The sequence below is a fragment of the Monodon monoceros genome, unplaced genomic scaffold (assembly GCF_005190385.1).
Source record: "Monodon monoceros isolate NGI ecotype Baffin Bay Population unplaced genomic scaffold, NGI_Narwhal_1 Super_Scaffold_16, whole genome shotgun sequence".
NCBI lineage: Eukaryota > Metazoa > Chordata > Mammalia > Artiodactyla > Monodontidae > Monodon > Monodon monoceros.
Window position 1 is genome coordinate 8,503,561 of NW_021703772.1, and position 21,749 is coordinate 8,525,309.

General features: G+C 41.5%; 1 protein-coding gene and 1 non-coding gene across 12 annotated transcripts in view; both read right to left on the bottom strand.

The window, feature by feature from the left end:
- The window catches only part of ARMC9 (armadillo repeat containing 9), a 146,895-nt gene that overhangs the window by 44,897 nt on the left and 80,249 nt on the right, over nucleotides 1-21,749 (bottom strand). The gene's annotated exons all lie outside the window — the stretch shown is intronic.
- Nucleotides 18,526-18,597, bottom strand: TRNAE-UUC. The gene has a single exon. It is a non-coding gene; the product is annotated as a tRNA-Glu (tRNA).

Here is a 21,749-nt window from a genome sequence, read left to right on the forward strand (position 1 = left end):
ACCTCCACTCTAGCAGACCTTCATCTGCATCAGTCTAGTCTGCCTGTAGGTCATGATGATACAGTAATGTCAAAACTGGCTAACATGCACTGCGTCTGTGCTAGCACTCTATGGGGATGATTTCACTCGATCCTCACAACCACCTGAAGCAATGGGTATTTATAGTTGCACTTTACAGATGAGAACACTGAGGCCTGGAGTGGTTAACCAACTTGCCCCAGGCCACATGGCTGGTAAGAGATGGGGCAGGACTCAGACCCAGGCAGTCTGATTACAGAACCACTTTCTCTGTATTTAGATTCAAACACTCGCTGTTTTAACATCCAGCATGTATTTGTCATTTTCAGGGTCTGTTCGGGGGTACAGAGAGGCTTCTGTGCTTGGCCCCTGTCACCTTGGACTTGGAATGAGGACACGGACAGTACACATGATCAAATGCGCCCATGAGAGGAGGCAAGAATGTGATCCAAGACCCCAGTGAGCTGCAACAATAAGATATCAGGAGATCAAGAGAGCGTCCTAGTCTTGGCTTTAACGTGTCCCCCTGCTCACCCCCCAAATTTTCTGGATTAGACTCTTTTCACATAGCTCCAGAAGGAGCAAGTGTGTACTATATAGATACAAAGGAAGGAACGGAAACTATCATTTTTTTGGGTGTCCATTATGTGCCACAGATTAACTCATTGATCTCACAACAATTTGGTAGTAATTATCTTTATCTTTATAGATGAAGAAACAAAGCAAGTAATGTGAAAGAAAATATAAAAGTAGACTGGGGTCTCAACAGAGTGGGCCTTTGAATACCACCATTAGCAACTTAATTTTATTAGGTGATAGGGGCATGGGAATGTTTTTAAGACGGAATCAAGTGAAAGTGTAAATGGATTCAGCCACCTTGAAGAGCAATTTGGCAGTATCTAATAAAGATGAGACTTTTGTACAGCAGTTAAGAGGATGAACTAGGGCAGCACGTATTGGTATCAATAAATCTCTAACACGTCATGTTGAATGGAAAAAGCTGGTAAATGATTCATAGAGTATTATGCCATTCATGTAAATTTAAAAACCATAAAACAATATTGTATATTGTTAATGGAAACATAAAGATACTATAGAAGCACAGAATGCTCATGGAATTTTATACACCAGCTTCAGGATGGTGGTTAATTCTGGGGAAGGTGGGAGACGAGGGGGATGAAGGGACAGATCCACTGATGTCATGTTATTTTCTGGACTTTCTAGAAAGTTTAAAATGTCCCCCAATTTAAAAATGAAGAGATCATGTCCCTGCATGATTGATCCAAGCCCTGCTTTAGAAAGATGGTCTGGTGGCCACATGCAGGACAGGCTGGGGAGGGAAGAGACTGAGGCTTAAGCCAGGATGTGGAACAGAAAAGGAAATGAAGGGGTAGATGAAAGTGACTTTCAGAACAATGAACCACTGTGTCTGGAGGATGATGACAAAGTACAGAGGAGAAGGAAGAGCCACAGGTCACTGTGCTGTTGAAGGAGTGTGGGGGCCTGGACAAGCAGGCAGTTTAGGAACCTCAGTTTCTGTTAACGTCCACATGTGAGTTAGAGCCAATTACTGACTGTATATCACATGTGTTAGACACTGGATAGTTGGCTCATTTAGAGAAACGGAGTCTTGTACATGGCAGAGTTAGGACCCCAACAAGGGTCCCTGATCCTAAGATGAATGATGTTCGGCTAAGCCCAGATGCCTCTTCAGCCTAGAAACTCACGAGGTCCACTGGCTCCCTGGTCCCAGTGCCTCAAGGCTCAGTTCAAGGACAGGGATGCCAAGCCTGTCAATGACTTTCTGAATTCACTTGGCAGCTGTAGTTCTCATTGTGATGCGGTCAGTGGGCATTCTGAGTGAGCCCTTAAGGCAAGACGAGTGATAATGTCACTTTTCACTTAATACCTTCCAACAGCTTCCCTCCTCTCTCAGAATAAGAGCTAATGTCTTTCTCAAGGCTCCAGGTGATCTGACCTTAGCTACCTCCTGTGACCCTGTATCCTATTCCCTCCCCATTTCTTGTGGCTCCCCAAATAGGCTTCTACCTCAGGGCCTTGACATTTGCTATTCCCAGTGTCCACCACGGGGCTTCTCCCTCAAGCCCTTCCTACTTTTATTGTTCTGTAAGGCACCTACCACCGTTTGACATATCACATTTCTATTTTCTTATTTGTTTAAGGCCTGCTTTTCTCCCGATAAGAGTATCTGTTTCGCTTACTGCCACGCCCTGATGGCTTCTGGTAAGGGAATATGAGGTCAGGCAATTACCCTTTACACAGATCAAGCACAAAATGTGACAAATGTATTAAAAACAGTCATTTCAGGACACTGGAAAATGACCCGCTGCGGGCCACAACTGCTCGCTGGGGAAGTTCTACTGCACTTGGGGCAAGAATGGTGCAATGGCTGGGGGAGTTCCTGTCTATTTCAGGCAGTGAAAACCCACAGCTTTATCAGCTGAAGGTGTGGCCTTGGTAGAGGGCAAGTAGCAGAGCAGCTAGTTGAAGGGGGATACCCGGAAGCAAGGGAGCCATAGAAGGACTGAGGTAATAAAATCTCCAAGCATCCCCCACCGACTGCTAAACTACAGATACACACAGAAAACCCCAGGGAGCTCAGAGAAATTTAAAAGCTTGGGGAAACTTGCAAATTTTCTGTGCTTTTAAATGCATTCCTCAACCTACACATAATTCAAGTGGCAGAAGATGGTCACTTGAGGTGTGTCAACATAACCTTCGCCCAAATCTCTGACTGACCATAAAAATACGCAGGGGAAGTAACGAACAGAGACACCACTGGGGGAGAGAGTTCACAGTTAGAGACCAGGCAAGTTAACAGCTTACTAAACAACACTCAGGAGAACAAAACGTAATCCAGAATCATTGCAACATATTATCTGCAACGCTTAGTTTTCAAACAAAGCATTACTAGACGTGGCCCAAGAAACAGAAAAATGTGACCTGTGCTCAGGAAATACCAAGAAGCCGAGAACTCGCTTTGAGTGGGCCCAGATGTTGGATTTAGCAGACACACACTTCAAAACAGCTATTATGAAAATGTTTAAAGAATTGAAGGAAAACGTGCTCAAGAGTTAAAGAAAAATAAACTAAAAATGAGTGAAAAACAGGAAATCTTGACAGGGAAATGGACACTATAAAAAGGAACCGGATGGGAATTCTAGAGCTGAAAAGGATTAATAACTGAAATGAAAAATTCAGTGGATGGGCTCAGTAGCAGATACATACGAACTGGCATAAGTATCAGTCAGTTGGAAGACGGATCAACACAAAGTATCTGGCTTAAAGAGCAGAGAGAAAAAACACTGAAGAAAATGAAGAAAGCCTCAGAGATCTGTCAGAGAAGATCAAGTATTCTAATGTATGTGTAATTGGATTTCTAGGAGGAGAGGAGAGAAGAAAGGGGCAGAATATATACTTGAATAAATAATGGCTGAACACTTCCCGAATTTGGTGGAAAACTGTAACTTATAGACCCAAGAAGCTCAGTGAATCCTAAAAAGGATGCATACAAAGAAAACTACACCCAAACACATCATAGTCAAATTGCCGAGAACCAAAATTGAACATTAAAATCTTAAGTAGCAGCAAGGGCAAAACAACTCACCACATCCAGGGAAAGGATGATAAAAGATAAAATTAATAGCAGGCTTCTCATCAGAAACAATGGAAGCCAGGAGACAGTGACATATTCAAAGTGAGAGAGAAAAACCTGTTGATCAAGAGGTCTATACCCAGTGTAACTGTCCTTCAAAAATGAAGGTGAAATAAGGACAATTCCAGGGACTTTCCTGGTGGTCCAGTGGTTAAGACTCCGCACTCCCAATTCAGGGGGCCCGGGTTCCATCCCTGGTCAGGGGACTAGATCCTGCATGCCGCAACTAAGAGTCTGCACGCTGAAACGAAGATCCTGAGTGCTACAACTAAGACCTGGTGCAGCTAAATAAATACATAAATAAATATATATTTAAAGACAATTCCAGATTTAAAAAATGGAGAGAATTTGTTGTTAACGGACCTGAATTACTAGAAATGCTAAAGGCAGTGCTTCAAACGAGAGGGAAATGGTGTCAGATGGTAACCTCACAGGAAGGCATGAAGGGCACTGAAAATGATTAATACATGGGTGGATACATAGACATACACTTTCCCCGGATTCCTTTAAAAGATTTATGACGATTTAAAGCAAAGATTTACAATACTGGGTTGATAATAAATATAGATGTAGTACATATGGCAACAAGAGCACAAAAGAGAAACAGAAATGGAGCTGTACTGGTGCAAAGTTCTTGTATTTATGAGAAACAAATCAGTATTAACTCGAAGAAGACTGTAAAGGTGCATATTGTAATCCCTAGAACCAACTCAAAAAGAAAAAGGGAAATACAGCTAAAAAACTAACAGTAAATAAAATGGTGTACTAAACAATATTTGTTTAATACAAAATAGGGTAATACATGCATTTCTTTAATACAAAGGAAGGCAGGAAAAACAGGAAGAGATCACACAAATAGAAAACAGCAAAGAGCAGAATTAAACCCAACCACACCAATAATTACATTAAATGTGAATAAATGTCAAACAAAACAATTTTGAAAAAGAACAAAGTTGGAGGACTCATTTTCAAAACCTATTATAGAGCTACAATAATTAAGATCATGCGGTACTAGCACAAGTGAACAGAAATGAGAATCCAGAAATAAATGCTTACATTTACGGTCAATTTTTTTACAGAGGCTCAATTTGACAGTCATTCAATGGGTCAAAGCACAGTCTTTTCAACAAATTGTATTGGGGCAACTGGATATTCACATGCAGAAAGATAAACTTAGATCTTTACCTTACACCGTAAACAAAAGATAACTACAAATGGTCCTAGATCTAAATGTAAGAGCTAAAGTTATAAAACTCTTAGGGAAACATAGGAGAAAAATCTGCTTTTTTTTGCCCACATCATGGCATGTGGGACCTTAGTTCCCCAACCAGGAATCGAACCCATGTCCCCTGCATTGGAAGTGTGGAGTCTTAATCACTGGACCTCCAGGGAAGTTCCAGAAGATCTTTGCAATATTGGTTTAGGCCAATGGTTTTCAAGTGGAGGTGCTTTTGCCTCCTAGAGGACATTTAGCAATGTCAGCAAACATTTTTGGTTGTCACAGCTTTGGAGTGGGGTGAATAATCCTGGCACCCATGGGTAGAGGTCAGAAATGCTGTTAAACATCCCACAACACGTGGAACAGTCCCCACAGCAAAGAATGATCTGGCCCCAAATGTCAACAGCGCCCAAGGTTGGTAAACGGTGGGTTGGGCAAAGAGTTCTTAGGTACAACAACAGAAGCACAAACCATGAAAGAAAAAACAAAAAAATTGTGTACTTCAAAAGACGCCATTAAGAAAATGAAAAGACAAGCCACACACCAGGAAAATATATTTGCGAGTCATATATCAGGGAAAGGACTTGTATCCAGAATACATAAAGAACTCTCACAACTCAATAATAAAAAGACAAACAACCCAATTTTTAAAATGGGAAAACTATCTGAATAGATATTTCACCAAAGAAGACATGCAAATGGCTAGGGTTGAACTGTGTATCCCCCAAAGATATGTTGAAATCCTACCCCCAATGCCTCAGAATGTGACCTTAATTGGAAATAGGGTTGTTGCAGATGTAATTAGTTAAGATGAGGTCATACCGGAGTAGGGTGGGCCCTTAGTCCAATGTGACTGGTGTCCTTACAAGAAGATGATGCGAAGACACACAGGTGAGAAGTGCACCTGCAAGCCAAGGAACGCAAAGGACCTCCAGCAACACTAGCAGCTAAGAAGAAGGCATGGAACAGATTCTCCCCCAGAACCTGGAGAGAGTGTGGCCCTGCTGACACCCAGCTTCCAGAACTGTGACACAATACATTTCTGTTGTTTTAAGCCAGCCAGTTTGTAGTACTTTGTTACAGCAGCCCTAGGAAACTAATGCATCTAGCAAGCACGTAGAAAGATGCTCAACATCATTAGTAATTAGGGGAATACAAATTAAAAGCACAGCGTAGTATCACTTCACACCCACTAGGATGGCTATAATTAAAACAACACACAAATAACAATCATTGGTGAGGATGTGGAGAAACTGGAGCCCTTATACCTTGGCTGATGGGAATGTAAAAATGGGTACAGATGCTTTGGAAAACATTTCGTCCATTCCTTTAAAAGTTAAACATAAATTTGTCATACAGCCCAGGAATTCCACTCCTGGGTAACTACCCAAGAGAAATGAAAACATATGACCACACAAAGACTTATACACAAATGTTCACAGCAGCCTTATCTATAATAGCCAGAAAAATGAGAACAATGCAAATGTCTATCAGCCAGCGAATGGATAAACAAGTGGTCTATCCATACGACGGAATACTATTCAGAAACAAAAAGAAATGAACTATTGCTATATCCTATATGGTTAAACCTCAAAAATATCATACTAAATGAAACCCATCGTATGCAGAAGACTACATACTATGTGATATGTCCAGAAAAGGCAAATCTACAGAAACAGAAAGCAGATTACTAGTTGCTTGGGGCTTGTGGGGGAGGGGGACAGTGGACAGGGATTGACTACAGAAGGGCCTAAGGGATCTTTTTGGGGTGATGGAAATGTTCTAAAATTGAATTGTGCGGACAGTAGTGCAACTCTGTAAATTTGCTAAAAATCATTAAATTGTACGCTTAAAACAGATGAAGTTCATGGTATGTAAATTACACCTCGATAAAACTGTTTAAAAATATGAATGCCCTAGGGCTTCCCTGGTGGCGCAGTGGTTGAGAGTCCGCCTGCCGATGCAGGGGACACGGGTTCGTGCCCTGGTCCGGGAAGATCCCACATGTCGCGGAGCGGCTGGGCCCGTGAGCCACGGCCGCTGAGCCTGCGCATCCGGAGCCTGTGCTCCGCAACGGGAGAGGCCACAACAGTGAGAGGCCTGCGTACCGCAAAAAAAAAAAAAAAAAAAAAACAACAACAGACAGACAAAACATACTGGGCACGTTACTAGAGACAAAGAGGACGTTTCATAATGATTAAAGGGGTCAACACTGGGATGATATATTACAACAATTACAAATATATATGATTCAAACAAAAGAACTCCAAAATAGATGAAGCAAAACTGACAGAACTGAAATGAAAAATAGGCAAGTCTACAATTAAAATCGGAGATTTCTATATTCCTCTCTCAGTAACTGGTAGAACAACAAGTAGACAGAAAAATCAGTAAGGACATAGACTTGTCCCTGGCATAAAACAGGTGCTTGATAAATACCTGTTAACCAGATGAATTCTGTCAGTTTTTTTTTTTTTTTTTGCGGTACGCGGGCCCCTCACTGTTGTGGCCTCTCCCGTTGCGGAGCACAGGCTCCGGACCTGCAGACTCAGCGGCCATGGCTCACGGGCCCAGCCGCTCCGCGGCATGTGGGATCTTCCCGGTCCGGGGCACGAACCCGTGTCCCCTGCATCGGCAGGTGGACTCTCAATCACTGTGCCACCAGGGAAGCCCCTTAAAATGTTTTTTGTTTTTTTTTTTATTTATTTATTTATTTTTGGCTGCATTGGGTCTTCGTTGCTGCACGTGGCCTTTCTCTAGTTGCCGCGAGCGGGGGGCTACTCTTCGTTGCGGTGCGTGGGCTTCTTACTGCGGTGGCTTCTCTTGTTGTGGAGCATGGGCTCTAGACCCGCGGGCTTCAGTAGTTGTGGCTCGCGGGCTCTAGAGCGCAGGCTCAGTAGCTGTGGCGCACGGGCTTAGTTGCTCCGCGGCATGTGGGATCTTCCCAGACAGGGCTCGAACATTGCAGGGCTCGTGTCTCCTGCATTGGCAGGCAGATTCTTAACCATTGCGCCACCAGGGAAGTCCTAAAATGGTTTATTCTGAGATGAATCTCACTATGGTGGACTGTTGCACAGACAGCAACTCCTCCCATGCCAGCAAGCACACTCCTTCACAAGAGGCCTAGTGGCTTTGGCCTTTGCCTTCTGAGGGCCTGGAAACGACCATGTTGTGAAGATGCCCAGCAAGTTCACTGGAGGAGGAGGGCAGGCCCTGCCCAGTCAACCCACAGAATCGGGAGGAAAAGACTCGCTTTTTTTAAGCCACTAAGATTTGGGGTGGTTTTATCAGTTAGCAAGGGCTAACTGGTACTGTCACAGATAAAACATTTTGAGCAAACGAGCCAAACTCAGAGAGTGCACCATGCTGTAGGAGTCCATTTACATAAATGTCCACAACAGAGCGAGAACTCAAGGTGGGGCTTCTGAGATGCAGACGCTAATGATTCGGATGGTGGTTACACAGGTGTGTGCATTTGGATCAGGTGAATCTGCCTGCATCCACTTTTCTGGGGGAATTCTCTGCAGAGAGAAACCATCAGAGCTCCTGTGAGCATCTACCCAATCAGTATCCCTACCCAACAACCAGTGTGTGCCACGTGCCGTGCTAGGTGCTGGGGGTGCTCTGGAGAACAAAGCTGACACTGTCCCCGCCCTAGTGGCACTTACAGTTCACTAGTGGAGAATAAAAGGCAGTGCGAATAAACAGCATCTAAAAAAAGATGAATCCATCGTGAAAGGTAATATCAAAATAAATGCCCAAAAGTAGCACACAATTTGCAGCAACGTGAGTTGCATGACTATGAGTTGCATTCCCTGTAGTGTTTCTCCCGCATACCACATAGCAACGTTAACTTTCACTTTGCTTCTCTGGTCTTCTCTCTTTCAAGTGAGCTTGCTCTGCTTTTCCCTTTAAAGATCTGACTTATATCTGTCTACTCTTAGCAGCAGATCTTGGTTTAAGTTGAATAAACCACGCCTAACAGCTTAATGAGTATCTGTCCATTTCGTTGTTCTTGTCATTCTGCAAAATTGAATATGGTGCATTGCTCATTTTGCTCACTGCTAACAGAAAATTGCTTCTATTTATATAACAGGCATATTCAATATTTTATATAACACACGTGGCACACAGAATTTAGACACAAACTGGCTCAATTTGAGTCAAACAGACCCTGAGCCCTTCCAGCCAAATGACAGTGATACAAGCAAGGGTCTTAGTTACTACCTGGAGCGCCAATGTCTTGAATTTTTAAGTTGGAAGGGATGGCAGGTCATGCACTATTTTTTCTCCACTCACATTCCCAGGCCTAAGACACTAAGCGTTTCATCTCTGAATGCCAAGTGATAGTGATTTGATTAGGTAAGTAGAAACAAGTTTATTTAATAAAAATTTTAAAATAATGCAGAATGCACTTAAGTATAAGGATTTATCAAATAGGTCAAAATTAGAAATATACATGTCTCACTACATAAAAAGTACTATTATTCCAAAAATCTATGATAACAGGAAAAAGCAATGCACTGCTGTGGTATTTGTAAAAAATTAGATAAGAGAAAAAAATGTTTATTGTAGAGTACTGGTTGACCTTTTCTGCATCTGTTTCCATGGAAACAGATGTTGGACAAATAGGGTTTGTAAATGCCTCAGAATCTGGAGGTGTCTCCGAGCCCTCACCTTGTTTTGAGCCATCTGATGTCTATTTCCATAGAAACCAGAGTGGAAACGAGGGCAGTAGCCATGAGTCAGCCTGTTGGGTGGTTTGTTCCCGCCAAGGTATGAGAGCATAGGAGCTGTGTTATAGAAATAAGCGAGTTTAGAACCAGAAAAAAGCAAAAATCGTAACTGGGAAACACTGAGTTTCTTCATTGACTTGATTAAATAATGGAAAGGCCCTGCAAGTAACACAGACATAAACAGATGTTTCTTTGCTAATTAGGTAACAGGGAATTAAACTCATATCCCGCACGGTGCCAAGGAAGCAGACCACAGGAGGTGACCCATCAGAGGTGATTCACAGAGAGCAGCTGGTTCTTTGGACGTGTACTCTGAAGCAGTTTCAGGTGGATCAACCATCTCACAGGCTGTGTATAAAGGTGGCCAAAGAGAAAGGAGGTCATGGCCCAAGCACTCAACACCTCTCTGTCTGTGGAATGCAAGGTCGCTCGAAGGAAGCCCGGTCGGGCAGGAAACTGACTGGATCTAGGCCCCACCCACTTTCTCTTCTAGCCAGATAATGGTATGCGACTCCCACATAAAATCAAGTTCCCCCTAATACACGATAGGCTTCCCCCACCCCGAAGCCTCTGTTGCCCATTTTCGTTAAAGGCATCACCACCCTCCCTGCTATCTGGGGTCAAGGTTCCCGGCCTTCAGTTCCTAATGACATGCCCTGTTAGTGACCAACTCCTGCCACTTCCACCTCCAGGAGCACCCCCTGCAGAATATCTCCCAGCTGGTGGCCAAGTTCAGCATCATCCCCACTGAAGCATGCAGCAGAGGGAGGGCGGGCACAGAGACTCTCACACCAGCCTGGGTTTAAATCTCAGTTCCACCAATTACTGCCCATGTAACCTTGAGCAAGTTTCTGAACCTCTCTAAACTCTGGCTTTCTCATCCAAGAAACAGGGCTAATAAAAGTACCTATTTGACAGAGGGGGTACAAGGAATAAATAGAAGAAAGCTCGTTAAGCTCTTGGCCGGCACACAGTAAGCATTCAGAAGATGCTGGCTCCTCAGTAATTCTAAGCTTTCTCGATCTCTTGTTAACTTGAACACTGACGCCAGATCAACCATCCTATAGCACAGCTCTGTTCACATCCCTCCCAGGCTCACACATAAATATTCAGGGCTTCACAGATATTCCATTTTCTGTAGCCTGGCTCCAAACCGCCTTTCCAGCTTTGTCTCCCTCCCTTCCCCTTCGCATACTCCAAGCTGAGGCCAAAGTGAACCATCCTTGGCTGGTGTCCGGCCTATGCTCTTGACTCATGCCATTCCTCAGCCTGGATGCCCACCTTCTCTGAAGCTGATTTGAATCTAACAGCTGTAACACCTCTTTTACTCGCTTTCTTCCTCTAGTTTTCGTTTTTTTTTTTTTAAACTTAATTAATTAATTAATTAAATTTTTGGCTGCATTGGGGCTTCGTTGCTGCACATGGGCTTTCTCTAGTTGCGGCGAGCAGGGTCTACTCTTTGTTGCGGTGCGCGGGCTTCTCACTGCAGTGGCTTCTCTTGTGGAGCACGGGCTCTAGGTGGGCAGGCTTCAGTAGTTGTGGCACACGGGCTCAGTAGTTGTGGCTCGCGGGCTCTAGAGCACAGGCTCAGTAGTTGTGGCTCACGGGCTTAGTTGCTCCACGGCATGTGGGACCTTCCAGGACCAGGGCTCGAACCCATGTCTCCTGCATTGGCAGGCGGATTCTTAACCACTGCACCACCAGGGAAGTCCCTCTTCCTCTAGTTTTTAAATAAATAAAAGTTCCATTTGAAAGACTTTGGTCTTTACCAGTTGGGGTGAATACTTAAGGGATCAACGTGACTCTTATGACCAGATTACCAGATATGATGACGGCGGTAATTGTCCCAGCCCCGGAACCCAGGCAGCAGCAACAGTGGGATAAAGGCAGTAGGGGAAACAGCAGGGAAGGTTTGAGACCACGCAGGGTCCCTAGAGCTCCTGCTTACTTCAAGAGTCAGTGTCAGGGAGAGGAGGGAGATAAGGCTAGGAAGTCCGGTGGGGCCAGGCTGTGGAAGCCTCGTGTATTAACCATGCCTTTTATTTTCTCTTTTCTGATGGTTTGACATCTGGGGTCTTGCTGACCATGGAAGGACTGCCTCTCCTAGAAGTAGCCAGCTCCTGGAGATATTAAACAACTCACTTGGGAGCACACCTTTCAAATGCAAACCAACCAATCCAGAGCCCACGCCCCAATCACCTCCTGTATTGGGTCCTCATACTCTGGGCCATTATCCACCCGCCCTAATCACCTGTCTGGCCAGGTACCAGACAACTCAGGACAGCCCCTAGACCACAAAGCCCCGTGAAATTATTCAAACCAGCCAATCTTACCTTGCCCCGACCATTCTTTCCTCAGAAACCACAACAAAGTCTCTTGGCCACATTTCCTTTCTCTCCCTCAGCCTCCTGACCTCGGTGCCTCCTCTCCCCTGACATGTACCCGCCTGGGTGTGATGTGCCCCAACCTCTTGCGAACTGGGTGCAACTATTTTTTCTGATCTGTTAGCCTAACTGAAGCTCACATCTTCTATTAATACACTATATTTTAAAACACCTGAGGCCACATCCTTATCTAAGGCTCCTCTATGGCACCCATGCTTCCACCAGAGCCAGAATACAATGGGACACCAGGTGCAGAAACACCAGTACGTAATATGTGCTCTACAGCCAGGTGTGGTGGGCCTGAAGTTGACGACAGTGGTGATACTGAGGATCATAACCATGACCATCATCACCATGGGAACCGACATTCACCAGGGGCTTACGGTGTCCCAGGAACTGTGCCAAGTGCTTTTTTTTTTTTTGGCGGTACGCGGGCCCCTCACTGTTGTAGCCTCTCCCGTTGCGGAGCACAGGCTCCGGACGCGCAGGCTAAGCGGCCATAGCTCACGGGCCCAGCCGCTCCGCAGCATGTGGGATCCTCCCGAACCCGTGTCCCCTGCATCGGCAGGCGGACCCTCAACCACTGCGCCACCAGGGAAGCCCTGCCAAGTGCTTTTGATGTGATTCCTTAGTGACGTCAGAACATACTGGGATTTTATAAAAGCCACTGATTCAGCTCTACTGCCTGAGCCCGGCCTTTCTTTGGATACTGATGTTTCTACCCAGGGCCTTGTATTTGGTAAAATGCATCTAAAGAGAGTATCACTTGAAAAATTAGTGACATAAAAATTTTTTTTTAAGGAATAAGACCTAGTTTTCTGCTTTCTACTTCGATGCTTTAGGAAATATGATTAAAAAAGAAAACGAAAAGAAGAAGCCTAGCCTTCCCATGTCATATCAACCACACGAGATGGTCACTGGGTCTGAGTTTACGACAGCAGCCTGGGGGGCGGTTAACCTCGGACCCCTCCCCCCCTCCCCCCACTTCCTGTACCAGACTGACCGGCTTCACTTCCTCAGGAGAATATGTGCGTACACCATGGGCCAGGTGGGATTGGGGCGGGGCGGGGGGGGTGGGGGCAAAAGAAATGGTAAGACAAAATAAAAAAAAACAAAAACAAAACTAATTCCAGCCCCCAGGACAAGATAAAAATCCTCCTGATCTATTTTATGAAGCCAGAGTAAATTTTAATAACCAAACTCATAAAGATGTACAAAACTAAGCTGTAAACCAGTGGTTCTCAAAGTGTGTTCTGGGGAAGCTTCAGAGGCCTCAAGATCCTTTCAGGAGGTTTATAAAGTCTATACTATGTTCATAATATAATATTATTATATATCACATAGAATATACTTATATATTTATTATCATTTATAAAATGTAAAACAATACACAATTATTTTAATAGTAATAATATTTGCCTTTTTCACTCTCATTCTCTATGATACAGTGAAGTTTTCTGGAGGCTACATGACACATGATGATATCACTCTGATAGTTAATAAATGTACGTTTTATTTATTCTTGTGTTTTCTAGAAATTTCTAAGGTTTGGGGTATAGATATGTACATTTTCATAACTAAGTTTGTGCTCAGTACTTCTACTGTGCTTTTACTAGCAATCTTTGGTTACATCTACTATAACTTATATAACTTCATTATCAACCAATAAATCTTTATTTTGAAATCATGAGGTTTTCCTTGCTCCTACGCAGTAACAGACTAGCAGTACACTTATTGTTTTATGTTGCAACAGTTATTTTTATGATGAAAAATTATAGAAAAGCTTTTCTAATTTAAAAATTTCTCTCTAAAACTGTTAAAATTTAAGAATCATTTATTTTAAGATAAAAGAAAATTTGTTTATAAAGTCTTTTTCTTATACTTTTAAGGATGGATCATTGGCTTAAAAAAGAATGATCATTTGTTATAAAGCAGAAACTAACACACCATTGTAAAGCAATTATGCTCCAATAAAGATGTTAAAAAAAAAACAAAACACACACACACACACACACACACACACACAGAATGATCAGAGGACTCAATTTCTCAACCCACAGCTGCACCATTTATATGAAAAAATGCTGAAAAAAATGAAACTGACTTATCAGAAAGGTCTCTGACTCATGGAAGGGAGGAATCTATTCCAGAAAAGCTGGGCAAAACTGCAAATAAAAACCAAAATTATGATGGAAGTTATCTTTCCCTCAGTTTTATAGATGTCAATAATTTACCTTATGTAAACATTTGTTTGTTTGTTTTTGCGGTACGCAGGCCTCTCACTGTTGTGGCCTCTCCCGCTGCGGAGCACATAAAGCCAGTTAAGGTATAATTTTGAGACCAATCATTCAGAGTCCAAAGAAAAAGAATTTAAATATTTTAAACATAGATGTGACTGAGTTCTTTAAAAGTCAAAAACTGAAAATTTGTTTGTTATATCTTTTCAGACTAGAAATTAAAAAGCCGCTGAAGCTGCGTTATGGGCATACAGGAACTGTGTATTCTTTTTCTTTTTCGGTAAATCTAAAATTATCCCCACCCCCAAGCCCAATTATTTAAAAAACAAAGACACTGAAGACCTTAAAGTGTACGTTATTATATTGCATTGGTCCAAGAAAAATACACAACAGCCTTGTAGAGCCAATACTACTGAATGCCGGCTGGATGGAGAGTTAGCAAAAGAAATTACAGCATGCTACTTCTCAATGAAACAGTAGCTTGTTGAATTAAAGATTAAGCTGCAAACATGAATGCTGAGTTAGTATCTCACCTGCAGAGCTATGCCTGGACCTGCTGTTTGGCTTGTATTCATCCAGTATTAATAGTAACGAGTCATTAAAGACCTTTTATGTAAATACTTGGCAGCAAAACACAAGTGACACTAACTGAAATACCTCATTGAATACCTTTATTGACTTTCATGGTTTAACCTGATATCTGAACTTATGGTGCAAAAGCAAAGGAGGGTAAAACTACTAGCTCCATAGCATCAATCAGGGCATTGCTAACAAGCTCTAGTAGTAGTCACTGCATTCTCCATTACCACCACAGATAGCTAGCTAGCTAGATAGACAGACTTATAGATGAATAATAGAAAAATGATAGGTAGATAGATAGATAGATAGATAGATGAAAGATGATAGAAAGATGATAGAGTTTCATTTAAGAAGTCCTCAGTGAAGCAGCAGGAATTAATTTTATTAAGTCTTGATTCTCGTGGTCTGTCTTTTTAGCATTCTGTGTAAAGAGGATGTACATGACAGTCATCTTGAAGAAAGCATTTGTGCGGTTATTTGATTTGCAAGCTGAATTAGGCACTTTTTTTCGAGGAGCATCTCTTTTACTCAAAAGAATGCCATAAGAACTATGTTATGCAGACTTGGGTATCTGGCAGACATTTTCTCAAAAATTGATGAGGTGAGCCCGTCACTTCAAGGAAAACAACTGATAGTATTTGTTATCAATAATAAAATTTGAACTCTCAAGAGAAAACAAGAATTTTAAAAAACTTGTACCTACTACTGTGAGCTTGATAGCTTCCCAACACCTAAAGACTCTTCTGATGAGATCAGTGGTGATATTAACGAACGCAGTTTGGAAGGATGTTTTATAATAAAATACGGCAACAACTGGAAGAACTGCAAAAGTGCAAAACCATTATTTCCCCAACTATCAATGCATGAAAATACAAAATCACATGTGGGTGAAAGAGCAATTGAAAGTGCAAAACAGGCAGGATGCCAAAATCCATTCTCCGTAAAAGCAAGAACACTGGCAAAAATTGTCAAAATCAATTTCTTCAGGACTTTGAAAATTAACCAAAGGCTGCAACAATCTGAGGAGTGTTTATTCAAGAAGAAAACTGGCTCTCAGTAAGAACAGCAAATGTTGTGGCATTTAAACTTGCCCTGTTCCTCTCACTCTCTCCCCAGGTCCCTGAAAACCACCAGCTCTGCAATCAAAGTGAAAACCAGCATCCAAGCAGTCACTGGAGTGAGCAGACAGGTTTGAAGCACCCCAAAGGCCTCATTCTCAGAAAACTGTCATGTTTTGACCTGTCTGGCAATTTCCCGGAAAACCCCCTCATAGATAGAATTTGTCTTTATTTAACCCACTAGTTCACTTGGGGTCAACTCATAGGCTTTGTTGAAAACACACTCTTAAATAATCAGTGGGTGAAGAAATCACAAGAAAAAGTAAAAAATACTTTGAGATGAATGAAAATGAAGACACAACCTTCCAAAACTTATGAGGTGTAGTAAAAGCAGTACTCAGAGGGAAATTTATAGCTGTATATATTTAATGTATTTAATGCCTACATTAAAAAAGAAGAAAGATCTCAAATCAAGAAGCTAACTTTATACCTTAAGAAACCAGAAAAAGAAGAGCAGGAGGAAGGAAATAATGAAATTAGAGATCAATGAAATAGAGAAACAATAGAGAAAAATCAACAAAAACAAAAGTTGGTTCTTGTAGAGATCAACAAAACTGACAAAACTTTAGCTAGACTGACTGTATTAGTCAGCTTGGGCCGCCATCATAAAATACCACAGACTGAGTGGTTTAACCAAGAGAAATTTATTTCTCATAGTTCTGGAGGCTGAGAAGTCCAAGATCAAGGTGCAGGCTGATTCACTTCCTGATGAGGGCTCTCCTCTTGGCTTGCAGACAGCCGCTTTCTCTGTGTCCTCACATGGTGGTGAGAGAGACAGAGTGCTCTGTAGTGTCCCTTCTTCTAAGTATACTAATTCTATCAGATCAGGGTCCCACACTTATGATTTCATTTAACCTTAATTACCTCCTTGTAGGCCCTATCTCCAAATACAGCCACACCGAGGGTTAGGGCTTCAACATATGAATTTGAGGGAACACAGTTCAGTCCATAGCACTGACTAAGAAAAAGAGAGAAGACTCAGATTAGTAAAATCAGGAATGAAAGGTGGAATACTACTGCCCTTACAGAAATGAAACCATAAGAAAATACTATGAATAACTGAACACCAACAAATCAATGTCTTAGATGAAATGGACAAATTCCTAGAAGGACACAAATTACAAAAACTGGCTCAGGAAGAAATAAAAAATATGAATAGACAGACATATAATAAGTAAAAAGATCAAATTAGTAAAAACAAAAACAAAACTTCCCACAAAGAAAAGCCCAGGTGCAGAAGGCAGCACTGGTAAAGCTCTACCAAATGTTTAAAGAAGAATTAACAACCCTTCACAAACTCTTCCAAAGATGGAAGAGGTGGGAACACTTCCCAACGCATATTATGAGGCCAGTATTACCCTGATATCAAAACTAGACAAGGATATCACAAGAGAAGTCAAACGACAGACTGCTATCTATTATGAATATAGATACATAAATCCTCAAAGAGATACTAGCAAACCAAATCCAACAACATATGAAAGGGATTACAAATCATGGAGAAGCAGGATTTATCTCAGAAGTTCAAGGGTGGTTTACCGTATGAAAACCAGTCAGTGTAATACACCATATTAATAGAATGAAAGACAACCCCCCCACCACACACACACACATGATCACCTTAATTGATGTAGAAAAGGCATTTGACAAAATTCAACACTTAACAAAGCTGGAAAAGAAGGGAAATTTCTCAAACTGATAATGAGCATCTATGAAGAACCCACAGCTAACATCATACTGGACAGTGAAAGACAAACATTCCCCCTAAGATCAGGAAAAGACAAAGGGTCCACTCTCACCAATTCTATTCAACACTGTACTGGAACTTCTAGCCAGGGCAATTAAACAAGAAAAGGATATAAAAGACATCTAGATTGGAAAGGAAGAAGTGAAAATATCTCTATTCGCAGATGACATGGTGGCGTATACAGAAAATCCGAAGGAATCCATCACAAAACAAAACAAAGAAACAAAAACTTTTAGAGCTAATAAATGAGTTCAGTAAGGTTATAGGATACAACAAGATCAAAATACTAAAGTCAATTGTATTTCTATACACTAGCATTGAGCAATCAGAAAATAAGATAAACAAAATGAAAAATAGATGAATAGATTTTAATTAACAGAATAAAAAAGGTTTATTGATATAGTTTCTGATTCCACATTGCAACTAACCTTTAATAAACTATCACTTGTCCAGTTTTGAAGTAGTATCAAAGAAAAATATTTCTATCCCAAAAGGCTATTAAAATACTCCAACAATTTCAACTACATAAATGTATGAGGCTAGATTTTCTTTATATCCTTCAATCAAAACAACATATTGCAACAGGTAGAACCCACAGGCGGATTTGAGAACCCAGCTCTTTTCTAATCCAGATATTAAAGAGATTCCTAAAAATAAAATACAATGCTACTCTTCTTAATAGTTTTTTTTGTTTTGGAAAATAATTCTTTAAAAAAATATTTTATTTACATTGACATGTAATGGGTTTATTATTGTCATTTTATTTTATTTTTATTTTTCTGGCTGCACCTCGAGGCTTGTGGGATCTTAGTTCCCTGACCGCGGATTGAACCCGGGCCCTGGCAGTGAAAGTGCCAAGTCCTAACCACTGGACCACCAGGGAATCCCCTATTATTGTCATTTTAAAATTAATAAGTACATTTTATCAGTTTTATATTCTAATTTAGCAAACATTGACAGGCAAAATACACATAAACAAAAGCTCTTTGCAATATTCAATAATTTTAAGAGTATAAAAGTGTTCCACAACCAAAAATTTGAGGACAGTTACTTCAAACCTACATAAACATTATATATTTCTTTTACATGTATAAAATATTTAATAATCAAATTTTAAATGAAAAAATGAAATCTTAGAAGAAAATCTAGGCGAGACTACATGTAAAATTTAGGGTTAAGGGAAACCTTAATCAGGATAGAAAACCCAAAGGGTATAAGAGAAAAGCAAAGATATTTGTCTTTAAAATTTTTTTTAAAGATTTATGACAAAAGAAGTTATAAAAATATGTCAGTAAATAAAAGATACATCTTTAAAATAGCTGCAATTAAGGTGAAAAAGGATCAATATCTATAATATATAGAGAATTCACATGAACCGACACGGAAAGACAAACGCAATTTTAAAAATAGAGAAAGGATAGGAATGTGAAATTACAGCATAGCAAATCCAAATATCCAATCAAATAAACGTAAAGACACTCAAACTCACTACTCAATGGAGATGCAAAATTAAAATGACAATGAGATCCACTTTACCACCATTAGATTGGCAAAAATAAAAAGAGTAATGACACCTATCGCTGGTGGAGATGGAGGGAAAGGCTCCTCTCCTGCTCTGCTAGTGAAATCTGAACTGTTACAGCCTTTCTAAAAAGCAATCTAGAAAAATGCATTACCATTAAAACACACATACACTTCAACCCAGCAACAGAAGCCCATGTAAATAAAAGCACCACTAAATAAGGATATATTTGCAAAGCTGTTTACCGCAGCACCGTCTGAAGTAGCAAAGATCGGGAAAACCGCACATGCACAGCATTAAAAGGAATCCCAGCTGCCTTGCTGGTTGACTCAGAGGGATTTCCAGAAGATATTAAGAGGGGAAAAAGGCAACACTGAGGATGTGTGTGTTTGCATCTGTGTGTTATCTCATTTTGTAAAACAAATGCTGACAAAAACATCCAGGACTATGGTACATATGTTTGTGTACTTTCTTTGTGTACCTTGTAAGAAAAGTATGAAAGCACATACACATACTAGGTTGTTAATATGGGTTTTGTGGGGGCATCACTGTGGGTCGGGGAGAAGCAAAGGACAAAGCTCATGCTGCCTCCTCTAGAAGATGCCTTTCCTGCTTTCCTGACCACATCCTTCTCTTCAGCAATCCATTCCACTCACCTTTCACCCTCGGTGAGGCAAAGTGCTGTCAAAACAGCCACTTTCCAGTCTTCTCTGAGTACTCGGAATTTCTGCAGCACTTCTTGTTTCTATCACATTCACGGACCTCTGAGCGCGTATTTATTTTCTATTATTTGCTAACTTTATATATGTCTCGCAAGAGACAAAATCATGTAGTGGTTAACAGTGTGGGCAAGTCAGACCACCTGGGTTTGATTCCTGGCTGTGTCACTTAATTATCAGCTGTGTGAACTCGGCAAGTGACATATTTTCTCTGTTTCCCTGTCTGTGAAATGGAACAATAACGGCACCTATCACCAGGTTCTTGTGAGGAATAAATGGGTAAACAGTAAGTGTAAGGTGCCTAGAACAGTGCCTGGCACGTGGTGATGCTACACAAGCTATTATCAGGGTCTTTATTGCCTCACCTATCTAGATTTTAAACTCTTAGAGTCATTTTAAACCATAGATACTCTTAAATTTCTTTTGGATCCCTTCCCCATTACTTCCTAGAATAATGTTATTTTAAGGTCCTCAAATATTTGTTGAATAAGCAAGTGAATGGCTCTTAGATTTCAGAAGTCTATAGAGAAAGGAACTGCTGAGCACATGACTGTCACTTTCATGGCAACCAGTAAGTAAATGTCCACGGCTGATCTAACCCAGCCTTTAAACCTATTTTGTTAAGAGGGGAGAATATTTGTCTTAAAATCAATCTTCTGGAATAGCACAGAAAGGCCTTTCATCTCCACTTACAAAGCCACTTATGAGCTAGACACAAGGAACTCGCCTCAAACTGTAAGAAAATGTGAGCCGTTTGTGGTGAGAATACTGGAATCAGGACTCCTTGTGATTCACCATCGACCCTTTGGGAACATATTATCTACGTTTAATATAAAAATAAACTGTATTAGATAATAACACATTTCTTCAAAGCACTAGGTGAGATGCGTTGGAACCCTTAAATTGTTGTTGTCATTTGTCCATTCTCTCCTAGGTACTGTCCAAGCTTATCTAGTGATAGTTTTTTTTTCCTCTGGAGCTTTAAATGGTCCAAGAAGAGTATAAGAAGCAATTTAGAAAATAATGAAAACACCTGTCCGTCTGATGCCATCCTCTCTCTCTCCTCCTGCTTTGAATGTTCAACCTTTCCCTCTCAACTGGATCCTTCCCAAACAGCATTTTTTTTTTTTTAATTTTAATTATTTATTTATTTATGGCTGTGTTGGGTCTTTGTTTCTGTGCGAGGGCTTTCTCTAGTTGTGGCGAGCGGGGGCCACTCTTCATCGCGGTGCGCAGGCCTCTCACTATCGCGGCCTCTCTAGTTGCCGAGCACAGGCTCCAGATGCGCAGGCTCAGTAGTTGTGGCTCACGGGCCTAGTTGCTCCGCGGCATGTGGGATCTTCCCGGACCAGGGCTCGAACCTGTGTCCCCTGCATTAGCAGGCAGATTCTCAACCACTGCGCCACCAGGGAAGCCCCCAAACAGCATTTTAACATGCTTAGGTATCTCCCAAATGAAAACAGAACAAAAATGCCCCGTTTAGCCACCATCCAACTCTCTTCCCCTGCTCATAGCCAAATCTGTGGGAAGAGCTGTATGTACTTATTAGCTCCATGCTCTTACTTCCCACCTGCTCCTCAACTGCTCAGTTTGGCTTTTGCCTCATTAGTCTTCAAAAATGCTCAGCAGCCAACCTCCGTCCACTAAATCCAGCATGCCCTTCCTACTTCTCGCCTCACGTGGTGAGTCTGCAGCCCTGGGCCCTGCTGATCCAGGCCTTTCTTCACCTCTCAGCCACCCTTCCTCATCCCCAGACCTCACCCAGGGGATTTCCAGTGTCAACTAAGAGGGTGT